This window comes from Solanum stenotomum, chromosome 7 (genome assembly GCF_019186545.1).
Source record: "Solanum stenotomum isolate F172 chromosome 7, ASM1918654v1, whole genome shotgun sequence".
Taxonomy (NCBI): Eukaryota; Viridiplantae; Streptophyta; class Magnoliopsida; order Solanales; family Solanaceae; genus Solanum; species Solanum stenotomum.
The window spans coordinates 46,043,458-46,051,710 of NC_064288.1; positions in this window are offsets into that span (position 1 = coordinate 46,043,458).

The following is an 8,253-nucleotide window of genomic DNA, read 5'->3' on the forward strand; positions in this document are numbered from 1 at the left end:
GTCTCCCCCGGGTCTCACAATGGGCCACCTCTACTTGTGGTACTTTGTCGGTACCCTCACTTCCAGTTGTATCTAGCCCCTGGCTAGTTGTGGTCTGTCTAGTGTCAGTCATCTCTATCTGCATATAAGTATCAATTATAACCAAGAAACCTCAACCCTTAAGACACCGCTCTATAGCACGAGGTGAGCAAAAGAAGGATAGTCATTCTAACATGCCCGGCAACTTCTTGCTTATCAAATATGGTGCACAACACATTTATAAGCAAGACTCTACTAGACATGGCTTGCAGACTCCCTAAGATACGACGTTGCTCTGATACCAAGTTTGTCACGCCCCAAACTCAAGGGGCGCAACTGACTCCTAAAGCCAAAACTCAGGCCCGAGCCGACCCTGCTGAACCATTTGCTACTAGCGCATGGCAGTCACATGCAATAAAGAAAACAAACAAGTATATCTTGGCTTAAAACTAAGCCCTCGGCCGGCAAGGCCCCTGTCAACAGATCTACAAAAGAACCAGCTACTCCCAAGAGTTCATATAAAGAAATATCCAACTAGCACAGAAGTCCTGACTGGGCCGTCGAGGCCACCATGATATCTATACCAAAACTAAAAACAGGTAAATATCAGTACAATACATCAAACAGCTCACAAGACCACCTACTCAGGCCCCCATAAGCCCGGAAGGTGCCAATCAGCCTGTATACCCCTATCGGTAGTCCCCTAGCCCCGCAGGCAGTCACATAGCCCTCTTAGGGATCAACATAGCTTATAGACAACTCATACCCCTCTTAGGCAACAATATGGCCCTGTAGGAAGCACATAACCTTCTTAGGCGTCAATATATATCCCTGTAGGCAACTCATAGCCCTTCTAGGCATCAATATAGCTCCGTAGGCAACTCATAGCCCTTTTAGGCATCCATATAGCCCTGTAGGCAGAACATAACTCTGCTAGGCATAGATCACATTCCTGCAGCTAATAACAATAGCCCAAAGGCAACAATAACAATCCAACAGCTAAAAGTGAGCAATTTAGTTGTAGGCAACTTATACAAATAGCCTCTAAGTCGTGTCCAACATACGAATGTTACTACTGAATAAGAATCCCGATAAGAGAGGATTATACGCACTCGGGCAGCCAACAATCAACAATAATGGCTAATAGTATAACAACGATAACAACTCAATTACATTGCTCCCAAGCTTTAAGGAAACATGCCATGGGAAGAGAATAGCCTTAACATACCTTTTTCGCTAAATTCACGTGGCCTAAAGACTTTAACTCATAACTCCCTCGATACTACAACAAGGTAGGACCATAATCAACACACAAAATAAAAGATACCATGACAATTCAATAAAAGATATGTATTTCCATCGCAAATTGCTATTTGCTGCTTATAAAGGCTAGAGTCGATGAAAGAAGGGTTTTACCTCGATCTTAGGTTCGTAATTCACCTCAAAAACCTTCAAATATATTCAAACCTCTGCTGTCCCAACACTAAAATGTGATATGCTACGCAATCAATAAAACAAATTATACCACGATGATGAGCCCAATGCATAGAACAACTTTCATCAAGGACTTACGTCGAGAAAATCTATATTTCACTTGATCCTAAAATGGTTTCTATGTTTTCTCTGTATATTTAGCTTAAAATGAAGAAAAAACTCGAAGAAGAAGATATATACAACTTTCCACCGACCTAGGGCCCCACCTTACATGCCTGCTTGCGCTGTCCCACGAAAATGCAAATATCTCTCTATTCTTAAGTCGTATAAATGAACGGTTTGATGCGTTGGAAACTAGACTCGTAGACCTTCGATTCGATAGTTTGTGGGCCCCATAACTCTTTATAGATTGGGAGAAAACCTCCAAGACATTTGACCCAAATTTTAGAGAAATCTTTAAGAAGGAACTTACGATAACTTCCGCCAACTTTTATTTTGCCACTTACCTAACTTCAAAACTTGAGATGCAACACTTGAACACTTAAAATAGGACATACCACATCATTATTAATTTATTACTCACCCTCCTTGTCTTTCCACGAAGATACGAGTTAATTTAGACGTTTTGAAAAGTCGGGGTGTTACATGTTGTTAGTATAGTTTTGGTACAATGACTTTCAGGTTCTAAGGGTTGTTCTTCCGCATTAGTTTGGTTAAGTTATTTGTTTAAACCTTGGAGTTTATGGGAACTCTATATAATTTCTGCATTTAAACCTACTTCCGTATCTTTAAATACCTAGTTTTTCGTTAAGTTGCTTAGTTGGGTTGTAGTAATGGTTCTCCTACCATAGGGTTAGTGTGGGTGCCAATCACGAAGGTCTGGGTCTTGACAACAGATGTGTCCCGAATTATGATCCCATCATCAGAATCTAACAACATAACCCCCAAAGTAGCTAACTGATGAAGCTCTCAGGCTATCTCCCATTTCTCCACTCCTAGATACAATAAGCTGCCTGTAGATGTATGACTTAGGGTATCCGCTTATACATTTTCATTCCCAGGATGGTACAGGATGTCCACATCATAATTTTTCAGCAACTCAAGCCATCGACGTATTCGTAGATTCAATTCCTTTTGACTTAAGATGTACTAGAGAATTTTATGATCTATATAGACATCAACATGCGCGCTATACAAGTAATGTCTCCAAATATTCAGGGGATGAATAACTGTGTGCAACACTACATCATTGGTTGGGTAGTTTTTCTCATGCTTCTTTAGCTGTCTAGAAGCATAAGCAATTGTCTTCCCATGTTGCATTAGAACACAACCCATCCCGATGCCTGAAGCATCACAATACACCGCATAGCCTTTTAGAACCTCTTGCAAGGTCAAAACTCGAGTTGAAGTCAATCTATCTTTAGCTATTAAAAGATCTATTCACATGCTGCATACCACTGAAAATTAGGTTATTTTTTAGTTAGCATAGTCAATGGTGTTGAAAGTAAAGAGAATCCCTCCATGAACCTCCTACAATAGCCTACTAACCCCAAAAAGCTACGAAACTCTGTTGGGGTCGTGGGTCTAGGCCAAGTCTTTAAAGCCTCATTCTTCTGCAATTCAAATTGTATACCAACATCTGATACATTATGGGACAAGAGGGCCATAGAATGCAACCAGAACTCACATTTTGAAAGCTTCACATACAACTTCTGACCTCGGAGTATCTCACTTGAATATGGTCTTTATACTCTGACTCTAATCGTGAATATACGAGAATATCATCAATAAACACAATCACAAACAAGTCTAAAAATGACCTAAATATGTTGTTTATCATGTCCATAAATACTGCTGGAGAATTAGTTAGTCCGAAAGACATCACAAGAAACTCAAAATGGCCATATCAGGCTCTGAAGGCTGTCTTTGGAATATGACTCTCTCGAAACCATACCTGATGATACTCTGAGTGTAAATCATTCTTTGAGAAATATTGGGCACCTATAACTGGTCAAACAAGTCATCGATCATTGGCAATGGGTATTTATTCTTTATAGTAACCTTATTGAGTTATCGGTAATCTATATACATGCGCAATGACCCATCTTTATTTCGTACAAACTATACGAGTTTGCCCCACGGTGACGCACTCAGCCTGATGAAGCCCTTATCTAACAAGTCTTTTAGTTTCTCCTTTAATTTCTTTAATTCTAATGATGCCATTCTATACTGAGGAATTGATATTGGTTGGATATCTGGTAATGTATCAATAGAAAAATTAATCTCCCGTTCTGGAGAAATACCAGGGAGATTATTTAGAAAAACATCGGGAAATTCATTAACCACCTGAATAGACTGCAAGATCGGCGACTCTAGGTCAACATACCACACCCTAACAATATGATAAATACAGCCTTTAGAAACAAATTTCCTCGCCTGAATATATGAAATAAATATAACCTTTGGCGTCGGTGTATTACCCCTCCCTTCTCGAACTACCTTAAGAAGGAAACTAACAATCTTTCCTCGACGGTCCACATTGGCGTAACAAGATGCCCGCCAATTCATGCCCATAATAATAACAAAATTTAGCATCTCTAACTCTATCAGGTCTGACGACCAACAATCTCTACTATACAACCTCGATAAACCTTCTTGGCAATAATAGAGTCGCCAATTGGGGTAGATAGAACAAAAGGTTGTCGCAATGACTCTAGTACTATGGAAAACTTCCCAACAATAATTGGATTAACATATAACTATTAACACCCAATTTAGACCCTCCACGATAAGAATTAATTTTCGAGCTTCTTAATTTACAAACAATTTAGAATAATTAGCCTTATAAAATTTAAATAGTTTCGAGGTTATTTTAAGTAATTTCAATCGATTTTTATAGTATTTTGAATAATAAACATATTTCATATAATTATATATGTAATTAGTATATTTTATAAATATTTGAAAATCATATCAAAAGATTTCTACATTGTTAAGATAAATACTTCATTAATTTAGTTTTAGTTTGAATTACAGTTTTTAATTTTGAATTAATTAGTTTTTATTTAAATTAATTATTTTATAATTAAGTTAATCATTTTATTTCATTAAGATTAAGAAGCTCATTAATTGATACTAATCCGTCTTATTTTGTTTGCCGAATTCGCCAATTTAATTTAATTTGGCTAAAATTTCAACTTAAATTGGTTAGAATTGTAATTAGATAATTATTTTGTAATTGCAAATATAGTCATCTCCTATCTTAGCCTCCAATTCTTTAAGACCCAAAAAATTGGGCCATTTAATTTTAGACCGAATTCCCTTTTATTCTGCAGCAGTCCATCCTCAACTTTCAACAAGAACTAAATTTCCCATTCTAATTTCAATGCATTTCTTCCAGCCCACCAAATGATCCATAACCCGACCCATTTTCTCCTTCAGCAAAAGACCCAGAACATCATCAACACATCTTCAGCAAACAACAACAATAACAGAACCCAGCAGCGTCAAATACCAAGTGGCGTCTTCATGTTCGATCAAAACGACAACACCAACAACAGTAAAACATTCACGAACAGCAGCAGGTACACGACATCTTCACAATTCTGTCAAAAAGACGAAAAGCAGTAGCAGCGTCTATGCATACAGGTAGTACTCTGATTTTCCTTGTTGTCTTCTCCAACATCCCTCTCCAGCAGTAGGACTCCAGCATCAAAAAGCATGCATTTTCGTCCTCATCAGCGCGAGGTTGAGCCACGTTGCTCGTCAAGGATAGTCAATCGATCCTAGACCTCCACCTCTCTTCAATCCCTTCAAAATAGTGAGAATCATTGGGGATATTCTCAACTTTGGATAGAATTCGAGATTTTAAATTCCAAAATTCGTGGGCCTTGTGTTTATCCATTTTCTGCCCTTTCCCCCCAAAACAACCCTAGAATTCTTCTATAAATAGTTCCCTCTTGTTCTTTGTTAATGGTTGGAAAAAAGTTGGAAAAATAGAGTTTGAAAAATATATCTACAAGCAATAATACACACAGAAAGAGTCATTAGCTAAAAGATAGGAGATACTTTGTCTTACTCACTGCTTTCAAAGTTCGTTGGAACCTCGTGAGGTAGTGGAAGCTCTTTCGTAGTCATCTTGTTCCTGTCCCATTTTTCTGCTCTAGAAAAGGTAACACTCGTTTTGATTAGGTATTTTTTACTTTAATATGATGACTGTTTGATCTTGGGCTGCATAGAGTGTTCGAAATGTTAAAATTTTGAAAGTATTTTGACTTGTCGTCGGCTACAATAACTCATTTGTTGTTTGATTATTGTTGTTTGTTTTAGTTTGCTTTGAAGTTTTGTGGATTCTGTTTAGTCGTGACTTTTTTTCTCTTTACTGACTGTCTCGTTTGGTTAGCCGAGAAAGTTAGAGATTCAGTAATGAAGTTCAAAATCACCTTCTATAGGTGATTTCGGGTTTCATAATCTGATATACAGTTTGTTCTCATTCTCTTCTTATTCCAGTTAGTATAAATCGTATATGTTGATTGATTTACTACGTTATCCTCTCTTAGGTGTTGTCTATTCTTAAAGCAAAAGGGTCAAAGTCTATATTAGTTATTGTATTTCTAAAATATTGGCCTTAATAGCGTAAGGTTTCTTATGCTTTGTCATCCTGCATCACGAGTTAGTTTATTTCAAATTTCTTTCTAACGGATGTGAGCTTTTCTTTTGTGGAGATTTTTCTTGCCGTGTTTCTTTTGCTCTAGCAAGATTATTGTTTGCGTATCTTTGATTTTTTTTCATTTTAAAGCCTGCGAAAACTGATTTTAATGTGTATATCTAAGTCAGTTTTGATATAATGGTATTTGATTGTGTTATGTTTCCTTTCTCTGTGATTTGGGGTCTGTTTTCTCACCACCCAGAGTAATCTTTCGCTCATCTCCGCCCTTTCTGGCATAGTAGTTGATGTTTAAATGGATTACTGCTTGAGAGTAGATTCAACATAAGATTCAAATTTCTTGTTTTATTTGAATAGATTTTAGTCTTGTTAGAGGTGGGTTTAAGGTTATTTGTCTATTCCTCTTGGTTATGTTCCTTGCCTTATTTCTTTAAATTGAGTAGGTGGTTTTAATATTGGTTAGTTTTCTAGGCAGAATCCTCAAATATGTGTCCTTGTTGCAAGCATGTCTTAATTCCATCCAAGTATAGGTTTATTCCTAGAATTTTCTTTGTTTGAATGCTCTCTGTACCAATTTTGTTAATGTTGAAATGGTTTATTTTCTTTTCATAGCAGCAGGTGAGATTTGCCTACATTGGTTTACCTTTTAGCTTGCTACATTTTCCTCCCTAGTATATATATATGTTAGCAATATCTTAGGTTTCCTAAGCCTTTATTTAATTTTCATTATAAAAAAATGTTGTTTATCATAAACTTTGGTCATTAAAGCTTATTACTTATCTTTGTTGATTTCTTTTAAATTCGGATCATATGATAAATGCATGTATATCTCATTTCTTTCCTTTGCAAAATGTGGCATGGTCTTTTCTTTATCCGTTTTTGTCGGATCGTATGTTAATTTCTTGTCATTTTGTTGCATGTGAAATATGTCCAAGTTCTCATGAACTTCTTTCCTCTCCTTGCATTTTCTTGTTGGTCCATGGGGCCTAACAATCTTTTATTGAGTGAACTGGGTCAGTGAAACCGACGAACAGGGTTGGAAAATGATAAATATGGGCTGGAAATTAAATTTTTGGTGTTCGAAAAGCCCGAAAAAGGGCTGATATACCTATTGTATATAGTCAAAAATATAATGTACAGGTTCAAAACGTGGAAATAGTGGTTGAAAAATAAAATACATATATGCGAAGCTCAAATAAAATGAAGTCCAAGAACGATTGTATACGTAGTGTATATATCAGTTATACACTTGATGTATAGCATAACACTTGAGAATGAAAAGGGGCCCAACAACCCAAGAAAAACTATCAACACCATTTTGGAATGAAATGGGCCAAAGCCCCCAAAATTGGCACAACAGGTTCAACAGAAAACTGGGCCAAAGCCCTTTATTTTGGGCAGTTTGTTTAGGGCTAGAACAGGTGGGTAAAAAGCCCAATTTAATTGGATTTGGGCCAAAGACCCAAGTCTAATTATTTCTCTTCCTCTATTATTATTTATATTGTATTGATCAACTAACTTTGACTTGTTTTATTTGTGGTTTAATTTAATTAAGTTCCCTGAGATAACCCTTTCTTATTTTGAAGTGTGTATTATTTACTTATTTATATTATTAGTTACATATGAATTATTTCCTTTAAAAAATCTCTTTTAAATTTATTTACCTCCAAATATAAAATGGTTTTTGTTACTTAATTATTTCAAGTTAGTCAAATGTTTTAGTCAAATCATTGGTCAACTACAAGTTAGTGGATATTTCGAGGGTCTAACACCTTCTCGGATTGTAAATTGATCCCCGAACCCCTTTAAATTTCAAATAATTTTTAATCTGTTTAAATCTTTTGAAAAATTATAATTTTTCTTAATTTCTTTAAAAAATTAAGTGGCAACTCTCTTTTGAAAATTGATTTCTCTTCAAGTCCTAAGTTAAGTCAATTTTTCGAAAACAAGTCCATTTTTATTTTTTATTTTCTTAAAACAGAAATGATGACTCCGCTGGAGACTTAATTAAGTTCTAACCGTAAGGATTTGACTATTAACTACTAGTTATTAATTGTTGAATTATTTATATGTTTTACTTGTTAAATTGCTATAAACTGTCATTGCATTCATGACATTTTACAATATGTATGTAT